This window comes from Anser anser (assembly GCF_964211835.1).
Source record: "Anser anser genome assembly, chromosome: 6".
In the NCBI taxonomy this organism is placed as follows: Eukaryota; Metazoa; Chordata; class Aves; order Anseriformes; family Anatidae; genus Anser; species Anser anser.
This window is the reverse complement of record NC_139726.1, coordinates 2,747,534-2,762,387: the sequence shown is the minus strand read 5'-3', so window position 1 is coordinate 2,762,387 and position 14,854 is coordinate 2,747,534. Positions and strand designations below refer to the sequence as shown.

General features: G+C 42.8%; 1 protein-coding gene across 6 annotated transcripts in view; it reads left to right on the top strand.

Annotated features, from left to right (window-relative positions):
- Positions 1–14,854, top strand: part of MBD5 (methyl-CpG binding domain protein 5) — a 135,144-nt gene that overhangs the window by 20,143 nt on the left and 100,147 nt on the right. For 2 of the 6 annotated variants that reach the window (XM_083842684.1, XM_083842694.1), the window contains exon 1: positions 3,617–3,756. The exons of 2 other annotated variants lie outside the window; for them this stretch is intronic. The gene's annotated coding sequence lies outside the window, so the exon portion shown is untranslated. Of the gene's footprint in view, positions 1–3,616; positions 3,757–3,785; positions 13,176–14,854 lie in introns of those variants that run through there. 2 more of the 6 variants (XM_083842688.1, XM_083842687.1) reach the window with 2 other exon arrangements.

Sequence of the window (14,854 nt, the reverse complement as noted above, 5' to 3'; positions counted from 1 at the left end):
GTCTGTTTGTCGAGGCCCCTGAGGTGAGCATACCACCAGGAACGTGTCACAGATGGCAGCTTTTTGGCTGTAGGCTTCAGTCTTGCAATGAGGTACTCTCAATTCTCCCTACACAAACTTTTGGGTATCCTTCTTTTCCTGTTGTTTGTCCTAGTGACTTGAATTTTCTGGCCCAGAAACTTTAGTACTAATACTTAGAGGAAAGGACTTGAGCATCTTGGTTATTCTTTGATGTTTGTAAGTACGAAATTATTAGTAGGAGATAGCAAGTACGTGTGTTTTTGCATAGGTTTGTTGTTGGGGATGGGAGAGAAAAAGAAAATAAAACATCTGCCGGTTACTTTCTGCTTTTTTTGCTACTCATGCTAGTTCATGGAGAGCGGAGTCGAGTCTCAAAGGGAAATAGGAAGAGAAGAGCTCTGACACGAGCTTTTAAGGGGCTGATCTCCTGTTTTCTGCTGAGCGCTCAAGCGGCTGTCTAGGAAGTGTGCTAGCAAGGCAGGTTGGAGCTCTCCTTGTTCTGCCTGCCCGAAGCCCACCTCGGCTAAGTGAGGTCTTCATTTTTATTTTTTTTTTTTATGATCGCCTGGCTCTGGGGAGGAGGCGCAGCCCTAGGTGTTGAGCTGCGGGCCTCCGAGGTGTGACTGCAGCGTGGTTAGGCATACCCCGACTAGCTTGGGTACAAAACGCAGTAACCTGCAGCAGAGCAGGCTCCGACATGCTCTAGCCACTCTCGCAGGCGCTTCTGCTGCTGCCTTTTTCGTTGCTGTTTGTACCCAAGCCGGTGAGATTAAAACTAGGTCATGTCTGTCTGTCTGTCTGCAGCTACACCCTGGTGTTAGCAGCACAGGCATACCTTAGGTTTGATTTCCTCTGCCCAGGGAGTCCTCCCTCTTCTCCCTCCCCACCCTAAGAAGGAAGAGTAAATGTGAATCCAGCGTAGATCGGAGGAAAGTGCTTTTTGCTGCTTTGTCTGATAAGGCGAGGAATTTATTCTTGCTATTTTTAGCAAGGGTAAGACAAGAAATGGTGTTCTCCTGGTTTTAGGAAACTGGAAAAGTAGTAGAGTGAACACCTGCGTTCATAAAATATTTAATTAGGAAAGTTCAATTATACCATTATCGTCGCATAGGTAAATTCATCTGCCAGATTGAGCTGCCCTGTTTTATATGGCCAGGATCATTGTATCTCTGCGTGGACTTCTCTGAAGACTATGTGCAAGTCCCAAGCCTAGGGATGCATTTCTCACGTCCGCATGTAAGGTCCACAGTAATCTTAGGCTTTGGCAATTATGTCCTAAGAAGTGTGTGTGTGTATTTTTTAAAGGCAAAAATAACTAGGCTTTGCTGAAGTCCATTCATATTCACAGTGGCAAATGTCCAGGCATCGTTCCTTCTGCCGACGTCCCTTCCCATCCTCCAGTCTGCACGTTTCTTTAATGAAAAGAAAATAAACTTTACCATATTCAAATGCATTTCATTGCTGCAAATCTCAAGATAAGCAAATAGGAAGGGAAGACTTCGGGTAAAAATCATAACCTGTAACCTAACTCCGTCCTGCTTGGAGCACTCATTCCTTATTTGTATCTTCAATTTAAAATGCACATTTTTTATTTATTTATTTTTTTTGTGCTAAAGCTACTTCACAGAGGAGAAATCTGAGCAGAGCAAGTGCTTTATACCTGCAGAGCTTTTTTTTGTGTGTGAAATTCAGTAAACTGTGAGAGATGTTTTCAGCAGATAGGAATTTTGGAAATGTATAGGTCTTTCAGGAATGCGTGGCTCATGTTGTCGTAATCTTTCAGTGTACCACGATCCAAACTTTGCGTTAGAAAATGCAAGTCAGATGTGTTGTCGTTAGTTTTTGTGTGCTGTGCGTGTGGTTGAGCCTTCAATGATTTGTAATAATATGGCTGATGCTGTATGCATTATATAACAGTGGTTGTGGTGGCTGGTTGTTTTGGTTTGTTTGCCTTTGATTTTGTTTGTTCGTCAGTGTTAGCTATAGATCAGGTGCTAGGAAGATTTGGTTATTGTGTATTTCCCTGGGAAAAATACTGCTTTAAAAGGGTTTCTGGTATGCTCTGCAGGAAACAAGAAGAGTAGTTGATACAAATGCAGTAAATAAATAAATAAATGTGGAAAAATGTATGCAAGTACAATACTGCAGGAAACATGAGACAGCAGAAAAGCAGCCTTTGCAGAATCATTTGATCAAGTATGCTTCTTCCCTGACAAGTAAAATTCGGATTAATAATTGTGACAGTTGTCAACTTTTAAATAGGATCAATTTTATAAGCTCAATTACAATTTATTTTCTTTGAGGATCGTAATTTCAGATAAATATCACTAAAAGGTAATTCTGAGCTTGAAGAGACAAAGGCAATTAAATTCTACATCAATTTGTTTACCAGTGTCACATGGAATAAATTGACTGTAAGTTTTCATAAATTATCTAGATGTTCCAGTGGAGAAATAGTTTTCTGGAATATTGGAAAGGGGCAATCTGAATTCTTCTCTATAGTCATGTGCTTAATTAAACATTATGTAAATGATGCTTTATAGGACAAAATTCATACCAAACGGTGCTCATGTTAAAATTCATATTGGCCAAGTCATGTTGGGATGCTAGGGCTGTCTTTGCCTTACAAAAGGGAAAAAAAAATGGGGATGGGAAGCAGGGGCAAGTGAGCAGAAGCTCAAAAAAAGTATGTGCTTATTCCCTGTTGTCAAACAGTGGAATTTCTCATGAGCTGAAGCCCCGTCCATGAAGGAGGAAATATTAGCTTTAAAAGATCAATTTTTAACTCTTCTGTTGTAAAGATAACCTTTAAAATGTGAGCCAATGCAATGTAATGCTTGCAAGGATACAGACTCACTGCTGTGCTTCAAACCTCGCTGAATGGAAAAGCAGCAGCAGGAAAAAAATCATAGCAGGGCTTCTGGGGTTTGTTTTTGGTGCCTTTTTTTTAATTCAGAGTTCTGTCAGTAACGTGGAAATGAAGGCAATCATCTCAATTTCGTACTGTTTGGAGAATGTATGAGTAGGAATAGCAGCTTCCCTTCCTCAGCAGCTAACGCATATATTTTTCTAGATTTTATGATTTTTACTGGTGCCTTTAAGATAGGTCTGCTGTTAGTTGCTGGTGTTAACCATAACACCTTGCCTGTAAGCATTTCTTACTCTTAACTCATTACATTCTTTGCTTTCTGTATGTTTGGCTGAAATGAGAAGAAACTTCCACATTTTTGGCATTTCTGCTGGGTTTCCCTGTATTACCTGAAAAAGCATAGATGAGGGTCTTTTGTTCCTAGTGTTACCTGATAGCCAAGCATGCTCACTTTGTGCTTTCTTTTTGTTTTTAAACACGTGTACAAGGTAACAACAGTGATTAAAGTTGGCTTTATGGATTTTCTTCCAGTTCCATCCTGATAAGCCTAGGTTGTTATCCCTTGATATAATTATTTTATTTTATGATGCCTTCGGAGCTCCTAATTTGTTTGTTTTTTTATCTTCTATAGATTCTGTTTTAATGATTTCAAAGCTGAATCTATTGGTGCATCCTCGTAGTAATTTATGAGTCAAACCACAAATATTTCATTTGACAAGTGCAAGCTGAGACGTTAAATAACTTGCTACAGTCAGTGTCAGAGCTGGGATTAGAAGTCTGCTCCTGGTGCAGCCTCTGAATACTGGGGTGGTGTTACTTCTGTACTGAAGAATTCTCTGAGAACAGAGATTTTGGAAGGCGGTACGGTAAGTGTATCCTCCTGCTGTTGTTCAGATCTCATGTCATCTTTGAAAAGCAGGATTTATCGCCCATATCTAGCCACCGTACAATCATCCTTTATTGTTCACTAATTGAACTCTTTCTAGGTGTGCATATGTAGCAGCGTAAATGTTTATAACAATAGCAGTTTAAATAATTGTCGCATAGGTGTTCTCACTTTGAGATTAATTACACGACTGAAGGGAGGACATCGGCTGCATGCAGTGAGAAATGACGTACTTAACAGAGGGTGCAAATGTTCTGAGCTCTCCTGAAACTTCCTGTCGATGTTTTAATGCTGAGACGGATAAATTGGTGTTCTCGAAGGTCAGGGAGTATGACTACTGTCTTTGCAGGGTATTATTAGCTACCGCTGCTTAGACCAGAGCTGGAAGACAAAGTGGCAAGAATATGAGCATATGGCTTGGGTAGGCGTTTCCAACTTGATGAGCAGTAGCAGGCTTCCATCTATGCTCCAGTCCTGTAAGAGATCCAGACGGTTGTGTTTGTCAGTGGGGCGGCTACCAGGAAGGGGAAACCGGCAGCAGAAAGGAACAGGAACTCGTAGGCTAACGTAGCGGGACTTCTGAAATGGAGTTAGGAGGTAGCAGCCTTACACCCGTGTTGGCCTGTCGGCTTGTCGTATGTTCTATTCGTGGGTGAAATGGGGAATTTAGCGTCTGAAAACTGCCTAGAAGGACAAACGTGAATTGGTATGATGAAGGTGAGGGTGAATTTCTATTCTGCTCTGTAAGTACAACCATGAACCTGGACTCAACACCATTTTTAATGAAGATGTTACACAAGTATGTATGCTGTAGTTGTGCACATCGTTCTATTCATAAGAGAAGAATTAACAACAACAAATCTTTCTAATAGAAAGGTTTGGGTTTTTTTTCCTCTTTATCATTGTTCCGTGAACAGGGCAAGGAATAAGGCGATTCATGAAGGAGTGGGTGGGGGATGTTTTTCTGCTTTTTTGTGTTTTTTTTTTTTTTTAATAGGATCTAAGTCTAAGGAAAAGACTTGCAGAGTAGAATAAATTTTTCATGATTATCGCTGTGCTGTCTCAATATCACGTATCAACATAGTTTGAAAAAAGTAAGGCTATTTAGCATCTCTGGAAAATATTATTGCATTAATAAATATTTCTTATGCTTAGGATAAGGACTTAGACTGCCCTTGGTTTTTTTGAACGTATTTTAAAGATTGATCTTAATTGAAAAAAGTAGGCTTCTCTAGTAACAAGTTTAATTCAGTTAAAAGGAAGAAAATTTGAAATCAGCGGTATCAAAATACAGATTGGTCAGTCTGGTTGTCCAAAATAAAGCCAAAGCACATGCTGTTTTCTGTTGTCAGTGGATAGGGAATTGGTAATTTTTCGAACAGACTCGGTTTGCCAGAAGGGTGAGTGGTCATCAGATGAGGAATGTTGATCTCTACACGTCTGCCTGCCTTACTTGGCGAGGAGTACTAATTGTTACCTTACGGTAGATAATAAAACACATCTGTTCTTTAGAAGGACATAGAAGTATCTTTCTGCCCTTTCTGTGAGTCTTCGGGGTCATACTTTACAAACATCTTTTTTCCTTTATATTACTTGGGTTTCCTCTTCTGCACAGGTAAATATTGGGCTTATTTATCCTAGCATGAGAATAACTTTTTTTTTTTTAAAAGTAAAAGTCATCTGAATGTACATTGTCCCTGCCTCACTAGAGGGCAATGGATCCGTCACATTTCCATGACTTTCCTGGGAATACTGAACCCTGCGGTTGTCCTCTGGAGAGGGACAGAAGTTTTTTCCTCGATTCTTCCTGAGAGCCCTTGCTGCCCGGTCTGTAGGGATGCGAGCGTGGCAGGCTGAGAGAAGCTTCCCGTGGTTCTTCTTTTTGGGGTGCTGGCGGGCAGCGTGCAAGAGGAGCAGTGTTTTGTGAGTTAATAGCACTGATAGTGGCACAAATCCTGCTGAACGTTGTCCTCCGCGTTATTGCAACCCCCAGACTTGACCGGGTCTTCCAGAAGGCACGGAAGGGCTCTTTTCTTCTCTTTCTTTTGGAGCTTTCAGCCTTTTTCTTCAGCGTGCCGCTAACAGACATCAGGGGTCTGCGACCATGTTCTCGTGTTTGTGTGGCTAATTGAAGAAAGGAGGTGTGTTTGGAGCAGTCTGGCTAAACAAAGTCAGTGTGGGAAAAGGTTGTCTGGTTTGTGAAGCCGTGTTGGGATGCCAGGGGAGCATATGGCCTGTGGTGAAAGGTCTGGGGCTCAAATGGCTGAGCTGTATTCTCGGTGCTGTCACTTACTTCCTATGTGCTGTTGTACTGATCACACCCTTCTGCGTCTGTGCTTCAAAAACAACGGATGGGAGCCTTGCATCACTCGTCACAGAGCGCTAAATTTATTCGCGTTGGGAGAGGGCTGAGGATTGCAGTCACTGGAATACATGGAGAAACTGAAAATAAGTATTCCTGACGAGGTTTGTGGTGGTATAATTTCAAGGATATTTAGTGAAATTTCAGCCATGTAAATTATGTCTGACTCATGCTCACAGTATTCAAAGTCAGCTTTTAAAATACACTTTCCAAAGTTTTCAATGTTGCATATGCACTGTCGAAGGAAAGAGGAGAACATACAAAGCAATAAAGAGATTAGTAGGCTTGGAGCGTTCTTGGCGGTTGTGTAACTCCACTATAAATTTGCATTCCTTTATTTTGTTTGGATTTTAAGTGGCCTTTTCATGATATCTTTACTTTTACCATTTATAATGAGGGAAAAATTGACTGCTATCAGAGACGAAATGTGCCAAGAAGGGTAGAAGCTCATCACTTCTGAACTTGCATAATGATTTTCTGTCATATGCCGAGTGTATTGCAGAGGTTCATCATTGCAGATACCAAAAATGTCATGGTAAAAATTCCCTGTTTGATTATGTAATTAGAGAAGACCCAGCATGTTTGTGGATTTTTAATTAGAGGAAGACGAGGTTCGCTTATGTGCAGCGTACCTTGCCTTGAGGAGAGACGTCCAGCTCCGTCCTCCAGCTCAGGATCTCTGGGTTGCGGTGCAAGCTCCAGGCTGTCTGAATGTCACACGTGTGAGGTGGTAGGGGAGAACGTGTACTGGTTGTGCTGGGAAGAACTGGGGGAAGGACGGACATGCTTCTCTGCTGTCAGCAAGGGAGCAGGGTATGCGTCGCGTCTGCCGAAACCCGGCTTTGCTTCCCCCGCTCTGTGCCCCGGAATTGTGTGCCGTTCAGCCCCGTGACAGGTGGCCTCTGAATCTGCTAATTGCAGCCTCGCACAGCATGTGCAAAGTACTTCCTGCCTTCTGTCCTGCCTATGTGGGAGCCCTTTTGGTGCTATCCTGTCAGAAGCCACAGCAACAGATGTGTTCAGAAAAGGCAAGAGCTTGCATTTCGTTCGGTTCAGTTCCACGTTTTCACAGGACCATATGGTTTGTATAGATGTTTTGTATACATCTTATCTAGCAGATGATTAGAAGTTAGGGATTAAGTGCTGAGCCGAGCTTCTACTAAAACCTGGGTAAAGTGACATTATCGAAAACACGATCGACCCCTAGAAGTGACAGAGCTGCTTGTTTGAGAATATAGTAGTAAATGTCTGTGTAAATAGTTTAATAATTTATTTAAGAAGACTCAGCTGTTGCATACGCCTTTGAATATCTGACATCCACATACGAAGCATTAGCTCTTTTTTTTTTTTTTTTGCCAGAATTACCATCGTGTGTGAAGTAGAAAGAACACTGTTTCGGTAGTGGGGTACAGACCTGGAGGGGGGGCTCGGGTGCCTGGTCCCCAGTGGCTGGTGTCCCCAAATGTCCTCCACCTGCTGCCCAGCCTCTGCCTCCCCATCGGCCTTCGTGCCTCTGCAGCATGAGAGCTGGTGCCGGGGGCACCCGCATCCCACCCCAGCAGTTGGGACATGCTTACAGGCGAGGAGGATTTGTTATCACAGCTGCCATACCGAACTTGGGTTTTTCCAGCTCCCAAACTTGCCTCTTGAATGCAGCCTTCAATTCAGGACTTTGTCTCAAATGCCTTCGTTATCTCACTGTGTTACAACATTGGGGAATACTGGTGGGTTTAAAAAAAACTGTAAGTAGGAGCATACTGAAGTTTTACAAGTTTGTATTCATTCTAGTTGAATACCAAAAAGGAGCCTTCTTTCAGATTCAAGAAAGCAAACTACCATGGGTACAAATTATATGCGTAACAGGATTTTACTAGACAGAGTGTACAGCCTAAGCTTGTAGTTATTTTTGTGGCTTCATTTATCACTGATGATAAAGCACCATTAAAAATTCTGTTTTGAAAACATTCGGCTTTCTATGCAGTTTTAATTGGACAGATATAAAAGTGATATGGGAATCTACTTTAGAAGACTGAAATAGGATCTTATTTAGATTGAGCAGCCTCAGAATTGAACAGCTCTCAGAATTGAGAAAGTATATTTGTTTCTGTAAATAAATGATACGTGTGTAAGTCGACTCTCCCTAAAAACAGCCAGTGTCCTCGTTCAGGCAGCAGCTAATGGCATGAGTACTGTGGAATACCAGTTAAAGGCCAGTCTGGTTTCTGTGTTTGAAATGGATCTGCTCAGCTCTGAAACCATCATCTGCAGGGGACAAGACAGAAAACATTATTTCAGTTTCTTCTGTTCGCTGAATATCCAGCCAGTCACAGAATGATTAAGGTTGGGAAAGACCTCCGAGATCAATAGGGTAGGCCACAATGAAAACTAGTCATATATAATCAAAACAGAGCGTGATGTTCCTCAGATGAACGCCCTTCCTCGCCGTGATGGTTAGCCCGGTAGGTGCTGAAGGCACAGAGGTGTGCCGGTGGCACGGCCATCATGGCTGCCAGGCGCCAAGCCACAGGCCCCTCATGCACCTCAGGCAGAGGCCGCGGCAGGAACGCGCCGACTGGGCTGAAGGCACTGAGTTTTCCTCCCAACTTGTCTTCAGTGTGCTTGGACAAACTGAAACGGGGCCTTTTCCAGAGCTCATTGATGATTTAATCAAAGCTGTTAAAATATACCTTTGTATAAAGCGCGTCCATCCCGGCTCAGGGCAGAGAGCCCAGTCGGCGCTCAGCAGGCCGAGAGAGATTTTGCCTACAGATATCACCTCGGTTCTCCTGCTTAACTCTCTGGTAAAAGTAATTAAAACGTTCAGGGATAAAAGAAAAATCTGTAATTATAATCACAGGGCTGCATCCAGCCACATACAGGGCAGAACTGCTCCTCTCCCTCCATGGCCTTGTACCACACCGCGTTATCCCGAGGAGAGGGAGTCTTGGGAGGGCTTGGTTTTGCCCCGTGGTGTGGTGGTAGCGTGCTATATGTACTTCACCAAAGCATCATTTTTTTTCTGTATAAATTCATATTTGGGCCTTCAGAATTTTATGTGAAGGCCGTTCTGCTTCACAGGATTGAATGATTTTAATTGTGGCTGAATGTCAGAATAAATGGTGTATGATGCATCTGTAAACGTTACTTCCATTTTTATAAATATGAATCAGTTTCTTTCATGTTTCTAATAACGATGCACTTAATTTCTCACATATGATAACATTTCAAAAGTGGCAATGTTAAAGAACATCAGAGGAGATTATTTAAACATCTTTGAGGTACCTAAATACGGTCAGAGGAGTATATTCACATACAGGCACACACACCAAAAAATCCCGGCCCTTTGACTTTTGGGGATTTTTTTTTGTGTGTTAGTCGGTTGGTTTGTTCTGTTTTCATTCCAGAGCAAACAGTGGAAACTTGTGTGTTATTCAAATTTGACCTGTGAAGTCTTTTAAACTTTCCGATACTATCATCAGGTTCTCAGATCATTAATTTCATAACTTGGAGAGAAAAAAAATGCTGAAAAGTTCTATGTGAAATTCACGTATTTGACAATATTTGAAAGTTAAATACAATATTGTTTTCTCAGAAATGAAGTTGTATTGATGCAGAAGAGAGTATATCTGGGGTATTTTCCTGAAAACTTGCACATTTCTTAAGTAGCTTTTGAAGGCAACGTTGTTTCCTGCAGGATGGAAATATGTTTTGCAAATCACAAATTGATTACCAAATTTCAAATATCAACTCAGAAGAAAGCTCCTCATTAATTCATTGAATTTTTCAGTGACTAAAGACAAGATTTCTGGTACAGCCAAAGCATTTTTAGATGAGTTTTGGCTTTTAAATTCCAATCATAAACTTAGAAATAAGGTGTTTCTCTGTATTTTGAAACTCCTGGTTCTAGGATAGGAATATAAATTTGCCTACTTTGACATCTGCAAAGTGTGAGAAATTGCATTTAAAGTACAAGGAGCCTCTTCGTGACTTGCACCCCATCCACAAAGCGGAGCGTTTGCCAGCCAGGGGCCGCACTGGTGGGTGACACCCCCGGAGCCCCCCTGCTGTAGGTGCGCCCTGTTTGCCTACACCTGCTTTCGCTGTATGCAGAAGTGCTTCAGACGTGCTGCTGTGAAGCTCCCTGCCTTCCGAGCCCCGTTGAAGCTATAATTTATTGAAATACGATGAAAGTAATATTCTGCTCCCCTTGACAGTTTGCAGGGACTGATCTCTCTGTGTGATCTGAGCGTAGCAGAAACTGTGGCTCGAGGTGGAAGTACAGTTACCCGTATTTGCTTGGTGCTTTTAAGGAGCCCAGATGGATGGTGCTGGTGTTGCTGGTTTGTGTCAGAAAGGTCGGCTCTGCCATCCCACATGTCCGTAGGGTGGGCAGCGAGTGGCACGGGGGTCTGCTGCCTTTTCCTCATTTCTTCTGAGGGCATTTTCATAGGCCAGCGCGTCAAGGATTTAACTTGCTTTGAAAAATGACGGTAGTGGAAACGCAGCAGAAGTTGCGCTTGGTTGTCTCTTACCTTACTGATGAGGAGGAGCTTGTCTTGTATGGTTTTTTGTGTGATTTCCTGTGGGGGCTTGCCCCTGGGTACTCAGGTTTGGGAATTTTCCTCAAGGCTCTTCCAACGAGCAGTTCAATTTCTGGGGTTTCAGCAGCTTCTTGGTTGTTGGTGAGTGACCGCTCTGTAACTTTGGCTTGGGGAATGTTTGCCTGTTGCCTGAGGTCTTCTTTCTTGCCATGCATGTTTTTGCAGCCTTTTAGGAAACTTCTTTGTTTGCATCGGAACTATAACTTCTTGTTGAAATCCCCATTGTGAAGATACCTGGTGTGTATATGGCATCTGCCTGTGGTCTCTGAAGCCTTTATAAATACAAAACATAGTTACTATGTCTGGTCTCGTAAGTCAGTTGTGCTTCTGCGCTCACAATTCAGTATCACTACTAGATAATCTTTATTATTGGCTATTTGTAACTTATTCTTCCTCATTTACCCAACATGCTACCCTCACTTTATGCTCAAAGCCTTGACATTGAACATACTCAATTTTTTCAATACCTCAGTTAGATTTTTACCTATTGTTTGATATACCTAACGTTAATGAATATGTTTTCTTTTATTTCCATTATTTAATCTGCTTGCTTGCTTACAAGTTCAAGCACACATTTACCATGAGCATATTTACATATTTTTATCAACTCTGTCATGTCAAAAATACTAATGTAATGCAACCGTTAGTCCATAATTATTCTAAAGGTTGTAATAAATCCTTTCTTTGCACTTTTTTTTTTACGGGCTCTAGCTTATGTTTGTACCAGCATGAAATGTAAATATTAAATACTCAGGTAGTTTTAAATAGTTATTAAAATGGAGGTTCCTTTCCCAAATATAGCAGTAGTTTGTGACTTTTTAACCTCATTGTCAGTGAACCCTAAGTGAGGGATCCTGGAAGTATTATTCAACTTCTAAAATGGTGCCTGTGGTATCTACGCTTTGTGTCCACGTTTTCTCCGTTGGTTTGGGTGGTTTTCGGTTGGTTCATTCCTTTCGCTCCCGTAAAGAGTCACAGAGTTCAATCTGAGGTTATAAAATTTAGTACTCTAAGTACTCTACTTTGAGTTTGAAGTTTGTGGCTCCATTTCAAGATGAGTAAAAATTGTTTTAACTGGTAAAATAGTAACTGTATTGTGCTTTAAACGAGAAAGATGTTGACACGTGAATGTTTTACTTGTGTTGAATATTTTTATGTTACATGTGTAATCTTTAACTGTCCCATCTTACAGCTGTGTTATTCTAAGTCATGCAGCTTCTCTAGGGTTTAGCCAGCCTTGTGGGAGGGCTGAGGGACTGTGGCTGTAAGTCCCGAGGCGGAGCAGCACCATCGAAGCTCTGTGACATCCCTGAGCTCAGTGCCTCAGAATTTGACCTGCTTTATCAGGGAGTAGAGGGTAATCCATGACCTAAATTTCTGGCTATTTTAAAAAAAAAAAAAAATAGCCCACTGGTCCTCGAATATCACCGTTTTTTCATTTTAATGGAATTTGCTGTTCTCTTTGTGTAGCTGGGGTCAGGCCTTGCTTCTCCTCATCCCTCAAGCCATCTTAGCTTTGCGAAACTTCTGCCAGCAAGTTCACAGACCTTTAACCAAGCAATATCGAAATTACCAATGAATTTTATTCTTCCGAGCGATATTTGCCAAACACTGACTAGGAGTTTAAAATAAGCATGCAAAGCCAAATTTGGCCAAGGTTTTGCGGGCAGTCGTACTGACGTGAACTGCTTGTACCATCCATTCGAGCTTTCTCCCAGGCATCAGACTGAGCGTCCTGCAGCTCTGCTGCTGCTGTCTGGTTTGCCGTGTTTCTTTCTTCTTTTGCAATTATTTATTTATACTTTTCTTGTGAGAACCATCAGCCCATCTGTGTGATGCAAGTTCACTTAACAGTTTTGGGGAGGAAAATAAATGCTGTGTGTACTACATTGACATGCAGGAGTGGTGATTGAGCATATTTCTGCGCTTCCACCTGTAGTACAACTGATTAAGTACGGAGAAGATGAAAGCAGATAAAATCACACTGAGCATGGGAACTGAAAGTGTATTAGGCCAAGAGACTCGTAATGTGAGGGACTATTACCAGATTAATATGAGGTAGCCATAATCTTTTTAGCTTATGAGATTGTTACTGATGTGGAATGAGAAAATAAATGATGATGAAGAGAAATTAGAGGGAGTGCACAGGTGAAAATGAGTTTGGTTTAATTTGGGGGGTGGGTGGATGAAGAAATATCAGGAGCCAGAACAGCTGCGCTAAGAGATCAGTTTGGGTCTGCGCTGGCAGGAAAGCAAAGCTTGAAGGAGAGGGAAGAGGCAGAGGAGAGAAGTCAGAAGATCGGTGAGACTTCTAGATTGAACATAGACAAAAACCTCAGTCTCGTGCTGTCAGCCTTTGTGTCACCCTTGTGGCTGGGAAGGGGCTTGCAGCTCTCCTGGGGTGTGAAGACGCTTGGCAAAAGTGGATGTATAGAGGTATGCTCCATTGATTATCAGAACCTCGGATATACCGTGCTGTCAGAGGTAAAGGCTTCTAGAAATTGAGGTTGTACTCAGAGCATGTGTTTTTAATGGTTATTAGCGGCTCTGTAGTCCGTAACTAGTTTCCTCTTTGAAGGCATTGCTGTTTCTGTCCTCCACAGCACCCTATGGCAGCCTTCTGGATCCGATCACTCAGCTTATTGTTGTTAAGGGTTTGGGGACATCGTTGACTTTGTGTTCCTGAAGTCAGGCAGGAGGTTTTCAGTACGCAGACCAGAAATCCCGTCGTGAAAGGAGGCAGAGCCTAGGAGTGGCCACGAGCACAGAGCCTTCGGGTTCCTCTCGCCTCCCCCTGCATGCAGTGCCTCGTGTGAGCCCCTCCGGGACGGTGAGCTGGTATTGCTGAGATGTTCAGGACATGCCTGATGGGAAGTGTTGGGGAAGAAGCTGGGAGGAGGCATTCTGGGAACCTCGAGTGGGTTCGGTGCGTGCTGGTGATGTAGAAGGCAGCAGATGAGAGCACCCAGGGAGAAAAATGATAGATCTGCGTCTTGGAGCTATTTTAGACTATGTTGTTCTCCGTGGGGAATTCCCATTCAGCTAAGAATGGTGCCATTCTTGTAAAATATTTCAGTGAAACGTTGAGATACCATTTTTTATTAGAAACTATAGTTAAGCTGTAGAATGTAGAAAGTACTACAAGGTCTATCCGTCCTGTTACAGCTCTTTAAAGTTGGCTGTTAGCGTGGCTGGAAGGGGAACTGGCAAGGTACCATGAAGTTAACAGTGCAGTTTCTCAAGGACGGTCGTAACGCTTATTTTAAGTATTTGTGTTAATGACACCGATAGAAAGGCAGTCCTGACGCACAAAGTCAGGAGGCATCACCAGAGAGGACAAAAAAGTATGTGCGAGAACCGACTGCCTCTGCCCCTACTGGATCCCTTTGCATTAGCGCTCATGTTCCTATAGCCAGAAAAAAAGGAAAAGCTCTTATTTTGCCTTCTTTCCTCCCACCACCTCATCCTGGCCAAAAAAAAAAAAAAAAAGGTAGGTTTTGGCCAGATGACTTGCTCAGCCTGGCTCCCTGGGGTTCATTGCATGGCCACTGAATGGCAGCGCTGCGTGGGTTTGTGGAAGCAAGGCCTGTGGAGACACTGCCTAAACTTCAACCCACAGTGGGCTGGGTCTTGAAGGCCGGCTCATCCAAAGGTGTTAGAACATGACCGCAGCAGGCCTGAGGCCCTTAAAAAGAAGGAGAGGCGTGACGAGCACTTCAGCGCCCAAGCGCAGCGGGTGCCCAGCCGGATTGTGAGGACGAGAGGCCAGCAAAGCTCGGTGCCTTGCAAGAGCCTCACAGCTGCGGAGGAAGTCAGGGCCGTGGTGGGGACTCTGGAACCTCAACTGCCTGAAGGGACACCATTTTAAAAAAATACTTCCTTATTTGGAAAAAAAAAATTGGTTGGCAGTATCTCTTGCTCTTAGAGTACCCAGAATTCAGAGTATCTTGGGCCTTGACAACCAAGAAATGAAAAGTTATGAAGGAAGAAAATCCAGATTTAAATCTTCCCCTGCTGAGCTGGCAGCAGCAGCGGAGAATTATTTGCATGCTAAGGTGTAGTTGGGCCGGGCGGTGTAAGGAGCAGCCGAAACTTCTAAATGGAGCCATCGGTTG